The sequence below is a fragment of the Lissotriton vulgaris genome, chromosome 3_1 (genome assembly GCF_964263255.1).
Source record: "Lissotriton vulgaris chromosome 3_1, aLisVul1.2, whole genome shotgun sequence".
Taxonomy (NCBI): Eukaryota; Metazoa; Chordata; class Amphibia; order Caudata; family Salamandridae; genus Lissotriton; species Lissotriton vulgaris.
Genome location: NC_141689.1, coordinates 1236726248 through 1236745406, shown reverse-complemented (window position 1 = coordinate 1236745406; position 19159 = coordinate 1236726248). Strand labels below are relative to the sequence as shown.

Here is a 19159-nt window from a genome sequence, read left to right as displayed (position 1 = left end):
GATCAAGATGACCGTTGCACGTTGTGTGTAGTATAAGATATGTGTATACAGGGAAACACTTTCCAATAAAGCTTTCTAAGCAGAAGAGGTGTCTCTCATCAAACGCTGTAGAGAGAATGAGTAAAATGGGTGGGGCCATACAACTGTAACAATGGGAAATGTTATGAACCAATCAAATGCTTTTTTTGAAGGTCACATGGCAAACGTGCACCAAGCGCGCAATGAGGCCGCACCAAACGCGATTTTGACAAAATATATTTATCATAATATAAGTTTATTATAGTTAGAAATATATAAATGTTTAAAATAATTTAGATTTTCGCGTGCTCTCATATACTGTTTATATACTTTGGAGACAAAAAAAAGGGAATGGCGTACCTGGCAGCGTGTACTCGTCGAATACACAATGCGCAGCGGGTGTGACCCCATAAGTACATGACGTAACGGGTGGCTTGATACTGCGTCCCCGTCGGATACCAAAGTAGCACCAGGGGTGACTCCATGGGTATATGATGTTATGCGGGACGCGGTGCCACAAACTCGTCGGATACGAAATGCGCATCATTTATGAGTTTAGCAATATGGTGGATAGGATTTGTGTGGTGATGGAGCTTGGTATGCTACCGGTATGGGAGTGCTGTTTTTTCCCCCCAAAAAAATATACATATTTTTTGGGGAAGATATAAAACATTACATAATTTTTAAATTTAAAAAAATGAAGTATAATAGAGTTCCAAAATATATAAAATTATAATTGAAAAAATATAGGTTTTATAAACATTAAAATATGAAATTAACATTTAAAAAACTTTTGAAATTCACTGAAAAAACCATAAGTTTTACAGGCGTTATAGTTAGGAATTCGCATTTAAAAACCTTAGAAATTCCCTAAAAAAACATAGGTTTCAGGGACTTTATAGTTAGTTGAACATTTGACTTATATAAACCCAGAGAAATTTGATGATTATAGTTCGTTGACCTAACTATAACTCGCTTGTCCGCAATGCACTGCTGATGACGTCACATATTACATCAATCATGATATGGTCAGTGACATCACTCATGACATTACTGATGACATCTCAGATGACATCACTGATCTCCACTGATGACATCATCCTTGTGATAGAGTGGCAGACCTCCTCTCACCCTAATATAACCTTTGATACACACACTCAAAAATAGAAACAAACATTTGCAAAACAATGGACATACCAATACCACTTAAAACACACCTTTTCAGTAATTCCAAGATCTACACACACATCCACTCATTCAACCACAGGCCTATACAGTCACTCATACATGTACTCACTCATCATATGTACTCATACACCTATACATCCTGTTGCACACCGACACTCATCCATAGAGTTACTCACACACATAGTCACACATGCAAACAAAGTATCAAACATCCATTTACTTGCATATACAGTTATACACACACCACCATACTTACTTCTACATAAACTTACACATACTTACTCTTTTAAGCAATCACTTATAGAAACACATACTACTTTATACAGGAACTCTTCCAATCTCTCACTCTCACATATACTCACTTATATACACCACTACTCACATATACTAGTTTAAAACATATGTAGTTACTCATAAAGACACTATTGAGACAGTCATTCACTCACTAACACACCCATAAACACACTCATCCACCCATACAGTCCTGCACACTTGCTGTCTTTACCACATACAAACAGTGAGTCACTCATTCATGCATCTATGCACTACGTAATACCCCCCACCGAACCATACAGACACTCAGACACTCATACTGACACTCAAACAACCAACTAATAACCTATATAGACACTCATCTAGCTACTCACCAACCCATGCAGCCGCGTATACACAAATTGAGAGACTGATACAGATATTTACATATTTAAACATTATTCATTAACCAATGTATTCACTAAGATACACTTAATCAGTCAGTTGTACATTTAATTTTACAAAAAAAATCATCCATTGAGACACTTATATACCTATTTACTTTTCCATTGACCTTGAGATATACATGTATTAAACATATTTAATTTTCAGAAAAACACACATTGACTGGATGATGTCATCAGTGATGTCATCAGTGATGTCATTTGAGATGTTATCAGTGATGTCATGAGTGATGTCACTGACCATGTCATGAGTGATGTAATATGTGACATCATCAGCAGTGTGTATATATACATAATTTTAGTACGATCAAGGTCCTGCATAACGCTAGACCTAAAATGTGGGTAGGTTTTAATTTCCTTGGTTATGCCGCATTTTTTGTGATGTACAACACGTGACAGACCACATGGCAGTTAGTTATGTAGGAATACGTTGACATATCAATCTTGGGTTGAATGAGACAGTGCATACTTAGTTGGTATGGGCCTACATACTTGCTGAATAACAATCGGTACCCCACTGTATGTTGAGATAGCATGTAGTACCCTGGGAAGTTAATATGTGAAGCACCCTATAGATTCTCCACTGGGTAGTGGGGAAGGAAAAAGTTCCTTTTTGTTTTACTTACCCTCACACACCCTAGTGGTGCCATGCTTCATCATCGGGTCACCCAGTCCCCTAAAAGACTGGGTGGGCTCAACTGTATCGCAGGGAACTCTTGAGAGAAAAAGCCAGGGGGTCTTACAGAATAAAAATCCTCAGGCTGTTCCCGGTATCCATTTATTCTTGGAACAGCATGGGATATTAAAAACAATTAAGCATATACAAGAGTCAGTTGGATATATTATTGGTCCTATGACCATAGTGCCAACATGTTTCAGCCTTTTTATTGGCCTATAAAAGGTCCTAGGCATTCTTCAGGGCTAAATGAATGCTGGGGTTCCCTCCCTGGTATGAGTAGAAGATGATATTTCACCCTACTGGAAAAAGGGCAGATAGCTGCTCCTTTTGTGAAATTGAAGATACACTTATCTTTAATGTTTAAGGATGTTATTCCTTCTTCTCCATCTACAAAGAAAAAAGAGGAGAACAAACGAGAAAAACATCACATAACAACTACATTGTACATTCAGCAAATCCCAAGGTGATTTTTCAAATTCCACCCATGCTTGTCCATTTGTGTGCATGACAAACAGCCATTTACCTTAGTATGTGTCACACTCACAGTTTTTACTGTTATCTGATATCAATATCACACTCTTGTGATGATCTTGTATAGTATATCGTGTAGTGGCGATATACATCGCATTCTGTCCTTACTTAGTGCCAGTATCTAGATTGTGCTTTTCCAGAAAATCTGCATAGCTCATACATCTAGTACATACTTGCACCATACTGTATGATCTATGAGAAACACAATCCTACAAGCCACACATGTTGAGACCACCTCCACCACTGTGGTCCACATGTGCAAATGTACTGTGCTGATGGAGTATCACTATTCATGATGCTCTGGTGGAGCAACTTCCCAAATCACATCAATGTGGCAATGCAAAGTCTGTCTGCATGACATTGCATAGCCTCATTGGTATGCAGGAAAGCAAGCTTCACCAAAATGCAGCAATCATTCACCCTCATTAAGGATGTCTACCATGGGGTTTGTGGTAGTCTGTCCCATCCAACACCCATGATTAACTCCCCAATTTACACATAACCTAGGTTCAGGGACCTTGGGTCAGTGCGCAAGTAGTGTGCCTCCCAATGGGAGGTAAAATGAGGATACAGAATCACGTGTCTCTTTTCCTTGTCCAATAACTATGTGTCCAGCATTCCGCATGACACATAAATGGAGGGAATTGCATAGATGGTGTGTTATTGTTGCTGGAATGTGTCCTTTAAAGCATGACGTCATGTGAGGACACTACGCTGACACAAATGCACTATGGTGAAGGGGGCTGGTGGTAGCACTAGTCACTATCATGTGATGTTGCGAATGTGGGAAACCGAATTGCGCTGTATGTCAACTGAAAGGCACAATTCACAAATTCCCTTTGGATGCAAGTCAGCTCAGCCAGTTCACATCCATTGCTGCCCAGTGGCAACAAATACTACTTGAGGACCTGTGCATGCTTTTAATAGAGTCAAACACCCTCACCAATACAAAATCTAGTGAGATGATGCTTCCAAATACCCTGTTGAAGCAAGGCAGTATCTAGTCTGTGTTTTACACGTAAATCCCATGGTCAGGAGGCATGAAGATGTATCCTAGACCTGTGAAACTGATATATAGGGTTATATATACCCTCACATGATCAGCTCTAGCATGCAACATCATACCAGTCATCATAAACACACATCGCATACTATGTGGACACCATGTTTATTTGTGCAGAAACCACTACAGTATTCATCCAAGGTGCGTGACTGTGCAGCATGGTGCAGCCTCATGCACAAACCACTTCTCCCATGACAGCAGCAATACAGTTGTCAGGGAAATCATGTGACGGTCTTGGAGAAGCAATGCTGCTTTGGTTCTGCCTGCGCAGCCACGGAACCCTAGTTACTGAATCATGTGGAAGATATAGCCTACACTGTCCACAAGAAGTGAGGCCCTGTAGTGTAGTTAGTCCACCAGTTGCACTGTACAGTGAAGGATTGACTAATATCTATAACCCCTTGTTTACTGTCACCATAGAGAACACTGCGCAATGCCATGTGCATACTACCAAGTTCTACAATTAAATGTACTCACTATCCTTCTCATGTCGGAGCACATTAAACAATGTTGACTCCAATTCTCAATGCAAAATATGTGTGACTGAATTAACACACATCACCTGCTCCTGTTACATGTTGTCAAACCAGACAGGTATCAGTTCAGGAATGGCATTGGTAGCCATTAATAGACATACTAGATGAATGTGCGAGATGTGTCTAATCAATGGCAAATAGACTCTCCTTACTGGTGAGAATTCATCTCTACATGGCAATGGTACTCACCAGAATGACAAATAGCAAGTGAATCATAAATGGCAGCACAGCTGTATGTGTAGCTCAGTGTCAGCCATTTTCTATCCATACTGCATGTAGGTCACACTATGTCATACCACATCTATTACAGTAAGCAGGGTGTATGAGTCAAGCAAGACACAGAACAGATTGGAAATTAATATTGGGCTATTCCTTTTAATGACTTTTAACTAATATGACACCTACTTTCTTTGCAGCAGACCATGATTACGCTCTGATGCCGTGGGTCATGACTCCAGTCAAGAACCCACAAACAGAAGCCCACCGGACATACAACCATGCCCTATGCAGCACCAGGTCCATCATTGAGCAGACATTCAGAGTATTAAAATCCCTCTTCTGGTGCTTGGACATACCCGAGCGCAAATTGCTTTACTTGCCACCCATGGTGTATAAAATTATTTTGGTGTACTGCATTTTGCACAATATCTGTGTCAGGACAAATGTGCCATGGGCAGATGAAAATAGGGAGAAGGAAATGCCAGACAATGAAGAGGAAGATGAGGAGCCTCAGCAACTTGGACCAACAGTTGCCGCAACACAGTGGAGGGACAACATTATAAATATTTTTTTTACTGAACCATGAATGTTCAAAATCATAGCCAACAATGATAAAATATCACACATTGTTCATCAATCTATAAATACATTTCTGAGCACTACCACTGTGTATGCATTTTCATTCCATAGTCAAAGTAAACACTTAAACATTTACATTTTACCTGTTACTTCTTTTCATACAGATAATGTATGTAGCTATGTTTAACAAACAGCATTGACCAACATCTAGTACCAATGACTTAGGGCCTGATTACGATGTCGGTCAGAAAGCCTCTGACCGGTAGTCGGAGGCTTTCTGACTGACATTATAGGTTTAAAGTCCGACCGCTGTATTATGATGATGTTGGTCGGAGTTTAAACCGGCTGAGGAATCTGACTCCGTGCCGACAGGCTCAAGGAGTCCATCGGGCAGTCAGAAAGCCCTCATAATCCCTTAAGGACGGCATTTCCGTCATTCGGATTATGATGTTGGTTTCTGATAACCAATTAATGTGGGCCTTTCCCTAGCAGGGCCCCCTTGCCCCTGGCCCTCTGCATTTGGCCGTGGGGAGCACCTAAGGTGCCCCCTAAACATCCCTGCACTGTGTGGCAGGCACCATGAGGTGCCAGCCACACGGGGCAGGGATGTTTAAAAACTTAAATTTTTCAATGGGAGCTTGTGCTGCGGGCGGTTTCAACCCACCACAGAAGCTCCCATTGAAAAGTGCAACTTTGCGACCGCATGTTGTGCAGTCACATCCTAATTGCGCGTCGAAACTGCCGACCTATGGTTGGGCAGTTCCTTCCACGAAAAGGTGTCGGTCAGAGGCAACTCCAACCGACATCGTAATGAGGGCCATAGTGTGCATGCCAACTACCTGTAGCAGTTAGTTCTCCATTGCCAGCCACAATTACCATTCTGTGGTCATGTAAATAGTGTGCATTGACTGTGTGTGTGTGTCTGTCCTGATGCCAACCATGTGTACGCCCTCATACTTGAGGACGATAGTAGAGGCCACTCATAGTATGATGACTTTCAAGTGTCCACATAGTATGTGCAAGGGTACACAGTCCCAAAACTACAGTCTGCATATGCTACAACAATAACTGTGTCAACATGGTAAAATCCATTAGGTGATCAAATATCACATAGACAAATGCTACATACTATAATTTGGCAGTCCAACAGTGTTGCATGTGAACACCCACGGTGTGATTTATGCAGCCATTTGTAGGAGGTCACACCAAGGCATGCATGTTGATCTACCATATCACAATCACCATAATTGAGGATCATGTTTGACACAAAATATGACATTGTCTCTTTCCTGTGGGGGATGTCTTTTGGATATGGAATGCAAATACTATAACAAATAAATAGGACCAGACATACATCCCCTTTCATGTGGGTGCACCCAATTGCTGCACATTACCAAATTTCAACACAGCTTGATGCCTCCACTGTGAGACACTGCGCTGTTTGGCAGTCAGCTGAGCAGTCGTACATGTGGATATACTGACCCCATGGCAGTGGTAGTCTCTTGCATCCCTAGGGGATGCTGAAACAATGTCAATGTCAATTTCAATGGGTGCTATTAATGAGTTAGCCGACGTAGCAACTCTGGTAAGGTGCGCCATTGTGCTACCACAGTGTTTGGGCACAATGCACAGTAGATCCCTGAACCGGGGGATCCCACATGTATGTTCACTTAATAACACATATATGACACATATGCAAAGACTGTAAGCAGGTCAACTCCACTTATCACACACAACACTGCATTTACTGTTTATTTTCACACAAATAGCACCTCCTGAAAGTCTCTAAAAATTATTTAGACCTATTGCATGAAACAAAATAAATCAACACCATTCTGTGTGAAATGTTTTAGCCGCTGTGTCAGTGAAAAATGACGCTTCTCTACTGATGTGCGATATAAACAGTATAATCCATTGTCAGGCTTTTAGTGAAATTGACACATTGAGCGGTAGTGTAAAAAAACCACAACTTGGCTGAAAACGTGCCGGATCCGCCCAGGAGTGAAGTAATGAAGAAAGTGAAGTAATGTCATGGATCCTGCATGCTGCAAACCAGGAACTGTAAAGTTTTCAGTTTAGGCCACATTTTTACTGTCTGAGTGGTGGCGTTATGCTTGTGATGGAGAGTGGTGTTGGTGTTTTTTGAGCTGGTGCATTGTGTCTGCTGTCGCTGTTGTGTATTTGAAGTTATTTTGTGTATATTTGTAGTATATTGTTGTTTATTGCCCTGTGTGGTGTTGGGTGTTTATCTTTAGGGGTATAATTGTTATAGGGATAGTAGGGTGTTTTTTTTGTGTTTGGGTTTGATTATTGTGGGTGGGATCATGCTGGGGCATAGTCATTGTCACCCAATGAATGAGCAGGAGTTTGAGTCATTCCTTTGGCTGGGCTGTCATTACCTGCTCCACATGTTAGACAGTGGGGGCCATTGTGATTAAGGGCTACCCTCTGAAGTTTCGCACAAATTGATGGGAATGCATAAGCCTCCAGATGTTGCAGCACTATGGAGTGGACCGTAACACCCAGCCGTTAAAGCATCGCTGGGCAGATGTGGTCGGTAGGGAGTAAAACCTCCTAGACTATGTTGGCATAGAAGTTGGTGGAGCAACTGCAAGTATACAAAATGTTTCTGCTATCCTATGTTTTGCATGTACCCATGAATGATTTGAGGAACCATTAAGTGTGGCTCACAAGAAAGTTTTGCTCAAATTAGCCATGCCACCATGTAAAAGGGGGAAATGCCATGCCTACAGTCCTTGCAGAATATGTGCACCAGTGCTATCTGTGATACTGTGTGTCCCACACTAGTATTAGTGTTACTGTAGGTGACAGAGATGAGTCCCAGGGAAGCATGGAGCTGATGTGCATTGCCATAGCCTGTCCAGACAACTCATATGATGACAGAGAAAGCAGTACAGATGTTCTCCACAGCTGCCTATTTCACAACATGCATTTGTCATGTACAGTGGTGATGGGTCATCACAGAACATATGCCATACATGAAGGGGCTTATTTACAAGGCCCTCGCACTGATGGCATGTTACTTTTTACAATGTCAAAAGCGATGCATCGGCTGCGCAAAACACTTGTAAAAAAAACTATAGTGAAGTGCTGATAATCCTACTTGGCATACTTCCCTGAGTTGTCAAGCATTTATGAGGCCTGCCATGGCCTACTCTGCTTAGCTCACCTCTGAATGTGGAAAAACATATAACAATTGTCTTGAACACCATTTCTTATGAAATAGGTATAGTTTCTTGATGCCCGCTATGGGTGCGCTGTGCTTTGCACTGGCTTGGCAGACCACATTCCTCTAACTGCATAGCAAATCCCACATGCTGCCTTTGCATGGCCTCATGGATGTGTTTTTGAGGCCATAGCCACTGGAGCTGTCTTCACATATGTAATATGCCTCCAGTATGAGAGCTCAAATGTAGGTCAGATGAGAGCCCACTCATATGGTACAGTATCCAAGGGTATAGTAGCCTGAATGAGACCTATCTATACTTATACCATAGGTGTTAAAGTTCAAATATGTAATTTTCAGCTTAGGGATGCAGCTACCATAGTGGCTTTTGGTAGTGCATGTACAGGTGCATGTTTTCGTTCTTCATATGTTGGTTCATTTCAGCCCACCTCACCGATGTGTATCATTCATTCATGTAAACTGTGTCAGTTCTTGATCACTTACAGCCCGAAGGGTTACACAGCCAATCGCCATGCAAATGTACTGTGCTTTTGTTGCATATCATATATGTGTAGTAAGTTTACTGATGTGATTTATTAATTATGTCTTGCATGTGGACCCCCATCATACACAAAACTTGAGGTGACGAACTTCAAGGACCCCGGTTTCACCAGTGAGTGCCTTCATCAATGCTAATAGCATAGTGCAAGGATTGAATGTGATGTCATATGCTATGGGGATTGCCAGAATCAATATGCTACCCTATTACAATAGAACTTTTGGAAGGAGATAATTAGGTAATGAAATTTTGAGTGAACGTGTTGCATGTCTATCAGCTTCTGACTAATGTGAATGAGAACACTCGGCCATTCTGCAATGGATCACATGATAGTGGCTTGACAGGGGAGTCAGGATCTGAGTGGCTGAGCATGCAAAGATTTGTGGTAGTGGATACACATCTGAAAATGGATATGGTTGTGAAGATTACAGAATACATGTTACTTGCACGTGCAATGAAATTTGGAGCACGTAATGAGCGATGCCATGCTCCATGAACTTGCTACAGCTCAAGTATGAGAGGTTTCATATGCCTCTGTATGGGGTGAGCTACTTATCCTGCATCCATTGTTACATGTCATACCTGCCAAGTTTTCAGTATAGGTAGCATTGTGTTCTGATCTGGGTCCTTGCCATATCAGTCAGACTATGTTGTGAGACAATATATGTACTGTCAAGGCATTGCACATCTTTTTTAATTTTTTTATTTTTATTGAGAATTCATATGGTATCAGAAAAAACAAATATCATACAGGATAATCAGTTCATGATACAAAAAGTTCATTAAAATTAAATACCAAGAAAAGAGGAGAAACCCCTACAAGACATATATCAATACATAAGCATATAAATATACCCATAAATATATATATATAAATAGCCAGCTAAGAGATACAAGGGGGATACAGTTATTTACCAATAATCCATACGTTATAACCAGGGGGATTTACAAACATGAACTTCAGGTCTACACAACCCAACCCTGATTGATTGTTTATAACCGACCCTCCCTCCACTCTTTCAATGGAGCCCATATTTCGCAACCAAAATCACACAATTTCCTACCCTTGTGCAGATACAGGGTTGATTCGATGTTATGAATAGCAAGAAGCCTAGTCAGCCACATTTGAAACATTGGGACATTTGGATCTTTCCATGCAACTGACAGCAAGATACGTAATACAGCGACAGACAAGAAAATGAATGCCTCAGCTTCTCTACTATTGAGACTCAAATTATTATCGCTCCCGAGAATCATCACTGTCGGGGATAGACTGATCTTAGAGCCTAGTTGCCCCTCCAGGAATTTCTCAATCTCGGTTTTAATCACACTAAGCTCTTCACAATAAAAAAACATATGTAGAAGATCCCCCGGTCCTTTCTGGCATCTAGGTCAGTTACTATCCGTCCTCATACAGAATCGTGCAGCCTAGATGTTGTGTAGTACAGATTGAAGAGAGTTTTGAAGTGCTGTACCTTCAAGTTTGAGGACCGCAGTACCTGCCTATCCAGATATAGAGCTTTGTCGAGATCTACTTCCAGATCTTGCAATTTTTCTGCCCAGGCGACCTCGTGCTTTTTGAGATCGTCAGCACCCTTTTGATAAGTTCCTGATATATTACGTGAATCCTATTCCCCCCTTTCAATAGGTATTCCAGTATAGGGCAGAAGGCGCCGGGTGCGTCATCAGAGCTCGCAGCTTTAAGCGTCTGCGAAACCTGGATATATTTAAAGCTTTGACCAGTCGGCAAACCATACTTCTGCTGCATGGCATTGAAAGTCATGATACTGCCATTCAGCATTACGTCACCCACTGTCTGTATACCCCGCTGTTTCCAGCATTTCCAGGCCCCGTCCAAGCTCAGATTTGAAAAAAAACCTGATTTCCACAACGACGTGTGCATGTTGATCCTAGGGATCTGTAATGATTTCTGCAGTTTTTTCCACAGGTCCCAAGCGCCTAAGGGAACCTTGTGCCGAGTTTTCTTAAAGAATCTGCGACCAGTTTTCCTCAACAGGGCGCCTACGGCCTCCTTTCCCATCAATAGTTAATATATTGAAGGGATAACATACAGGTCGGAGGTCGGGTCTTGAGTATGTTTTTCACAAGGAGCTGGTTCAAATAAGATGGACATCTGTGTTAACAAACAGGCCCAATGATAAAATCTTACATTTGGAGCTCCTAGACCTCCGAGTTCCTGGGGGAGGGTCATGTATCTTGCTGACCGCCTCGTCTTGCCATACTGCCATAAAAAGCTGTTAAAAATAGACTCGATTTTTTTTATCACCCCCTCCTCAATTAAATAAGGGATGGATCTAAATAGGGAATTGGGCAGCATGGTCATTTTCAGCACATTTGTCCTCCCTATAAGGGATAGATGTAATGTATCCATACGCTTCAGATCTGTCTCAATTTTTTTAAGGAGTGGATTAAAGTTGTCCTGAACGATTAGGCCTGTTGTTGCATTGACTATTACCCCAAGATAAGTTGCAGAATTGACATACCGTTGGTTGATTTTAGCAATGTCCTTAGAACATATTACCTGAGTTTTTGCCTCATTCAGACCATATCCAGAGTAATATCCAAATTGCTTAGTAATCTCGACCAAGATTCGCATGGTCGTGGCTGGTTCTGATGTAATCACTGCCAGATCGTCGGCATACGCAAAAATTTTACTCTCAAACCCGCTGGTTATTACTGGCTTAATACTATGATTCCCCAATATCTGCCTAACCAGCGGATCGATGTATAATGCGAACAGGATAGGCGAGCAGGGGCACACCTGACGGGTACCCCTGCTTATTATGATCTTGTCTGAGCTCTGGCCCATCATCTGAATTCGCGCCATCCGGTCACAATACATGGCCTTAATAGCCATTAGAATTTTTGGTCCGAAACCTCTCTGAGCAAGGACGTCCCACAAATACTGCCATCTAACGCGGTCGAACGCTTTTTCCGCATCGAGGAGGACCATAGCAACCCCCCTGCCCCCGCAGCATGGGCCTCAAACAACGAAATTGCTCTTCTAATGTGGTCCGTTGTGCCCCGACCAGGGATGAACCCATGCTACCAGGGGGAGACGAGCCCGCCAATGATACTCCCCAACTGCGTGGCCAAGATCTTCGCGTAGAGCTTGTTGTCAGCGTTTATGAGGGAGATCGGCCTGTAGGACCCGGGGCTTTCTCTTGGCTTTCCCTTTTTGTGGAAAACCACTATATTAGTGTCCTTCCATGATTCAGGGATTTTACTCGTACAGATGATTCCATTAAATAAATCTAATAGCATCGGGGCCACCTCAGCTGAGAGACATTTATACAGTTCCAGAGGAATGCTATCAGGACCGGCGGCCTTGCCGGCAGCCAGATCAAATAGTGCCACCCGTACCACGTCAGCAGTTACATCCCTCTCTAGATTTTCTATCTCGGACGGTCCCAATTTGGGGCCAGTGTCCGGATAACGGCTGTGCAGCCGTGCAGCCCCTGTTTCTTCCTTGTACAGAGTTTGATAAAATTTGGCGAATACCGAAAGAATGTCCTGAGGCTCCACGAAATTCCGTCCGTCCTAATGAATACTGGTTATTACGTTTTTAATGCTGTCTTGCCTGATTCTCAACGCCAGTGCCTTCCCTGCCTGCTCCCCTGTCTCGTACATTTTCCTCCTATACGTCCAGTATTCTGTCACCGCTTTCTCGGCCAGCTGTTTTTGTAATTCTGCTTTAATAAGACAGATACTGGCTTGACTATCGCTACCTTCCTTTCCTTGTGTTAGATCAAGGCAGTGCTGTTCTTCAGCCTTAACTAGATCTGCTAAGAGCCTATTCTTACCAGCCTGTGATATTTTCCCTGCCTGGGCAGTATAGCTGATGACCTCGCCCCTCAATGCTGCTTTAAATGACTCCCAGACAGAACTCCTCGATGAGCTATAACGATTAGCGTAAAAAAACTCACGAGCCCATTTCTGCAGATGTTTAACAAACGGGGCATCAGCCAAAAGTTTCCGATTGACTGTCCAGGCCCTACCTTTTTTGACTGGCCCCAAGCCACTATAGCTGATTGCCAGTGGGCTGTGGTCTGAAAGAACCTTGGGGAGTTTCCTGATGTTGACCTTACTAGTTTCTAGAGATGAATTGAGAACATAGTCCAATTTGCTATACTTCTGGTGAGGGCATGAAAAATAGGTGAACCCAGGATCATCGGGGCACTTTGACCCCCAGACATCGATTAAACCATGCGAATGCATCATTAAGAGAAGTGCCCTGGAGATCCTTGGTTTTCTGCCAATATATGGAATTTTCTCGGTCAGATCAATAGAGATGTTAAAGTCGCCGCATACCAAAATGGGTACGGGCCAAGATGACAATTCCCCCTCCAGTATTTCAAATACTTCTGGGTCATCCTGGTTTGATCCATAAATCCCACAGATTGTTAAACCGCACTCCAACTCCACCAGGGCCCATTTACCCAGTGCATCCGACTTGACTCGTTTAGCTCCCCCCCAGGATTGCTTTCCCTAAAATCGCTACCCCCCTTACTGTTGACGTCTGAGAGGAGCATGCCAAAATATCAAATTCACCAACCCTTAGAAGCTGTCTTTTCGCCCAAGGTAAATGCGTTTCCTGCAAACACAGGATATCGATGGATTCAGATTTAATGAACTCTGCCAGTCTGGCTCTCTTTCTCCAATCGTTCAGCTCCCCTATGTTAATCGAATACATACTAAGGCTTGACATCCTTATTTTTCTGCAGTCTCAACATTCTTACTACCAGAGATTAAATAAAGGCGATTCCCATAACATATACGCCATACCTCGCCCTGGCGGGGAAAACAGACTTTGTACCATATATTCTCATTTTTTTATGCTTTTCCCCCCCTAGCCTCCCCCACTCAGTGCCCCCAACCCCCCCCCTGGTGCCCACCTCGTCCTCCCTCCCCCCCTTCCCCCCTATCCCCCTGGAAGCGCTCAGACCGAGGTCTGTGCTTGTGATGGATGTGTGCAGCAGCATGGTGCATGGGTGCAACTACCCTTTGAAACAAAATACCATAAATCCCAAACCCTCCCCCCACAGTAAGAAAAAGAAAGAGAAGAAAGACCTCCAACCATTAGCCAGAACCCGTCCATCTGACCACCCGGGCCAAATGCTGAGCAACGAAAAGAAGAAAAAAGCAACATATAAACAGTGATAATTAGAATAAGGCAGTTGAACCTTTAAATCATGAGTCAATGCTGCTTGAGCGTCCCGGACCAAAACCCAGCACTCTTCTAATTACTCTTATTTTAGTTCACAGAGAGTCCAGGAACTCCTTTGCCTTCACTTCAGATGAGAAACATTGGGCCCTGCCATCTCTTACTATCTTAAGCTGTATTGGATTGACTAAATAAACCTGCATATGCTTATCCTGGAGAGGCTTGATCAGCTGTCGGAGTCTCCAGCGCCTCTCGAACGTTGCGTGGCAAAAGTCTGGTCTAACAAAAAAGGACAATCCTTCACTAGATCTTTTAGCATCAGGTCGAGCATTTTCAGATATAATTTGCCTGAGGATGAAATTCCCAAGAAATATTAAGACTTCCCTTGGCTTGTCGCCACTTCCTGCCCCTGGGCGTGCTATAAACGGGGTACGATGGGCTCTCTGAATTTCTGATGACCAATTCCAGTCTGAGAGTTCCGCGAATGCAGTCTTAAAAAGATTGATCATGAAGGCCCTGATAGCTGAGCCCTCGACTCCTTCCGGGACCCCCAGCAACTATAGGTTATTCCGCCTTAACCTGTTCTCCATGTCCTCCAGTTTCCACTGGATATCAACAACCTGGACGGCTTGAGAATCAACTTTGGAGGAGGCCGTGGCGGCTTCTGATTCGGTTGTCACAATCCTTTCCTCCAGGTTTGTGACCCTATCCCCCACATTAGCGTATGCTTTGGACAGTTTCCTGACAATACCTTGCATCTTACGCATTGCCACCTGTGATTTCCGGGTGTCCTGTCTTGCTTCTTCCCTTTGCGTGAGGATAGTCTGGTAGATAACATCCAGCAGGGGAGGATGGGATGCTAAAGCTTCGGCATTAGGATTTCCCTGGAGTGGCGTAGCTGAGGAGTGATCCCAGGCCAGGTCCCGGTAAGGTTGTGCATGAGGATTGTCCTGGGCGGCTGGTCTCTTAGCCGTGCTGGGTGGACTCTGTTCCTGGTCACTGTCAGACTCCAAGTTGCCGAGAGGAGCTCCTCTCGTCATCAGACCATTCCGCTTCTTCGGACAGAGAGTAGAAGCATTCGCTACTCTCCTTTTCCTTTTCCTGCTCCTTCCCCTTACAACCCATTAGAGTCATCTGAGCCAGGGAGGGACATAGCAGTGTAATCGCTTTCTCCTTGCCACCATCTCCTATCATCGACATCTGTCCTGTGATCACCTCTAAACGCTTAGCGTTCGTCAAAATGGGTGTATGTGCGGATTGGAGTATGACTTCACTGATAGCGTTATTGCTGATTATAGTTCCATTAGCTAGCTCGTCCGTCCCTGGGGGGTCTAGAGACCCCTGGACTGCCACTTCCCCCCCTGCACCAATCAGGTCTATGGTCAGCCCAGCAGTCTGTTTCAATATATCTTCCGTACCTTCCACATCCTCTGGCAGGGGGGTACATGCGGCGCTTGGATCTTTAGCCTCCTGCAGCGCTGCCTCCTGGGCTGGTGAATGAGGTACCGCATCAGCCGCATTCTTATGCCCTTTATCGCTACGCACGAGCAGCTCCGATATAGAGGAAGTCTGTCTTGGGCGCGTCGCCGTTTGTTTGCCCTTTTTTTCCGTTGGCTCGGGTGATGCTGCCGATTCCCCAAGCGGCGGCCCCCTCACTGGGGGAGAGGTTACTTGTGGGATTTCCTGTACAGCCCCGCAGCTGGAGAGGCCTGAGCAGCCTGTGCGGCCTGGGCTTTCTTTTTTGCAGCTGCCGCTGCTTTTGCCGACACTCCTGATGCCGTTTTAGGGGCCATAGCTGCCGCAGTCGAGTTCGGGTGCCGTCTCTGCCTCCCGCTCTGCCGCCCGGATCCGTTCTGAGAAGCCTCTGCCCCGGCGTCCTCCTCAGCCCGCTTCAGCCAGCTGCTCCGCCCCCTGCGCTGCCGGCATCGGACCCAGAACGCCAACACGGTAGCCAGCAGCCTCAGGATCCCGGCTACCCCAGCGGGATGCCTTCCTCTGCAGACCGCGGCGATACCCGCTATCTCGTTCCGCCAGCAGCAATCAAGCATTTAGGATGAAAGCGGAAGGCATTGCACATCTTACTGTGGGATAAAGGCCATTGCAGGATGCAGAAGGCACACTAATATACAGTGAAGGCAGTGAAGGTGAAATGTGTACAATTCTATGGGTACTGTAGAGCTTTGTTTATTTATTTTGAAAGTTTTATATAGCGCAAACAAGATCTTTGCAGATATCAGAGCGCTTTACATAGCGAGAGTACATGATCCTAGTCAACCAGCTAAGTCAGTAAATCTAACAGCACAAATAGATGTAAAACAAAAATACAGATAATACAAATAAACAAAGGGTCGAACAGGGAGTAAGGTCTGTGCATATTCTTTAAGAGTCCGAAGTAGTAGTTCAAGTGTATTTAGTACACCTGAACTACTTGGTGGGTTGGGTTGAGTTGGGTGAGAGTTGTATGGGGTTTGTGGAGAGAAGTTCTTTGATGATGTGCAAGTCTTCTTTGACCTGGATGAGGGTGGCCATTATCTTGTCCAGCGTGGGGTATGCGATGGAGGTGGGAGCGGGGATCAGAGGTGCATGACTGACCTGTGAATTAGCGAGGGGGGGTAGGCTGGTGTTCGTGCAGGGCTCCATTGTGTCAGTGTCCATGTACGGGACGGAGTTAGGGAGGAGAGAGAGTTTGTGCAGGGGGGGTGTTGATGATGTAGAGAGGGGGTTGGTGGAAGGCAGAGAGAGCAAGGTGGAGGCTGGGTGTAAGTTAGTGGTGGTGGGATTGCAGTAATGGTAGTGAGGACTGAGAGTGGGGGGGAAATGGGATTGATGGTGGACCTGTTGAGAGGTGGGGGAGTTAAGTAGAGAGAGGAAGTGTGTTCTGCGTATTTAGTCAGAGGGTAGTGGGGACTGAGGATGGGAGGGGATAAAGGGTTGGAATTGTTGTTGTGTGTGACGTTCCGGAGCTGAGCTAGGTTGTGGGTGGGAGCTGTGATGTCAGGGGAGAGAGGAGTGTGGGTGGGAGCTGTGATGTCAGGGGAGCGAGGAGTGTTTATGGTATGTGTGGAGGTCCGAGGGTTGGTAGGGGCAGAGTTGAGGGTGCTGTCAGGGGAGAGAGGAGTGTGGGTGGGAGCTGTGATGTCAGGGGAGAGAGGAGTGTGGGTGGGAGCTGTGATGTCAGGGGAGCGAGGAGTGTTTATGGTATGTGTGGAGGTCCGAGGGTTGGTAGGGGCAGAGTTGAGGGTGCTGTCAGGGGAGAGAGGAGTGTGGGGGGGAGCTGTGATGTCAGGGGAGAGAGGAGTGTTAATGGTATTGTGGAGGTCTGAGAGTTGGTAGGAGGGGAAGGGGTGGGGTTGTGGGTGAGAGCAGTGTGGGTGGGAGCTGTGAAGTCAGGGGAGAGATGAGTGTTAATGGTATGTGTAGAGGTCTGAGGGTTGGTGCCTGGGGAGGGGGTGGGGTTGCGGGTGAGAGTAGTGGAGTCCGGGGTGAAGGGTGTGACGGTGATTTGAGTCATCGGTGCATTACAGGAGGTTAAGAATTAAAAGTTAAACGGGTGCAGTTTGCCTAAATGTACAGAATACAAGTAGAAGTATGGTGTCAGTATACTGGAGCAAAATACAAAAGCAACAGTAAGTTACATGAATCGCAAGTGACATTAGCGGGCAACCAAAAGATATATGCGGTAGCAGATGTTGCAGTACAGGAGTTACATGTACCAAGTGACACTAGTGAGCACCCGTAAGTAAAAAATATGAGGTAGCTGTCGGTTCGTTACAGGTTATAAAACCAATACATAAAAACAAATAGTTGTAGGCTATGAGCACCTACAAATATATGAGATAGCATTCGGTGCATTACAGGTAAAACAATTACATAAAAACAGGTTATAGGACCAATACGTAAAAACAAATAGTTGTACACTGTGAGCACCCAAGAATATATGAGGTAGCAGTCGGTGCGTTACAGGTAAAAACAATTACATAAAAACAGTTATAGGACCAATACATAAAAAACAGGTAGTTGTACACTGTGAGCACCCAAGAATATATGTTTTAGTAGTCGGTGCATTACAGGTAAAAAACAATTGCATAAAAACAAATAGGTGTAAAGGTGCTGCAATAGAGGGCAGACACTATCACAAGAGCATGTCGATACAGTCTGAGGAGGTGCACGGTAGTAGAAATTAGTCTATGCGTCCGGTTCTCAGGTCATGCTCCAATGGTGAGATTGACTAGTCCATGATGGCCGCCACTGAGAGAGATCAATCTAAAATGGCCGCCAAGAAGGGGAGTCGGAGACAGTAGTCCTCTGTTAGTTGTTCTTGCCTTGAGAGCAGGGAAGGGCAGTTTCACATTCTATTGGGTAAGCCCAGATCTTAGCCTTCTGGGAGGGAGTCCTATCTCTATATTGGTGGCCCTGTGTGGAGGAGTTATGCCGAGGAGCCTCGTGGGTATCTGGAGGTACAGGCAGAGATTTATGGTTTCAGTTAGTGACCCCTGCCCTTATGAACAATGGAGGTTTAAAAATGTGGGGTGAGTGAAGTAAATAAAATACCTTATGGTTATTTTCAGTTCCGTAGGCACCTTAGCGTTGAGAGTGCAGTATTGCAGATATCACACTTTGCAGGCATTAAGGGTCTAGGCAAGAAGTGAAGTAAGCAAGATGCGGTGAACTACTGGCAGGCTGCATGCTAGACCCCATG

The 19159-nt window shown here is 44.5% G+C and overlaps 1 pseudogene; it reads right to left on the bottom strand.

Annotated features, from left to right (window-relative positions):
• Nucleotides 1–11892, bottom strand: part of LOC147727712 (SLC35A4 upstream open reading frame protein pseudogene) — a 73777-nt pseudogene extending 61885 nt beyond the window's left edge.
• Between the last annotated feature and the right edge of the window lie 7267 nt (nucleotides 11893–19159).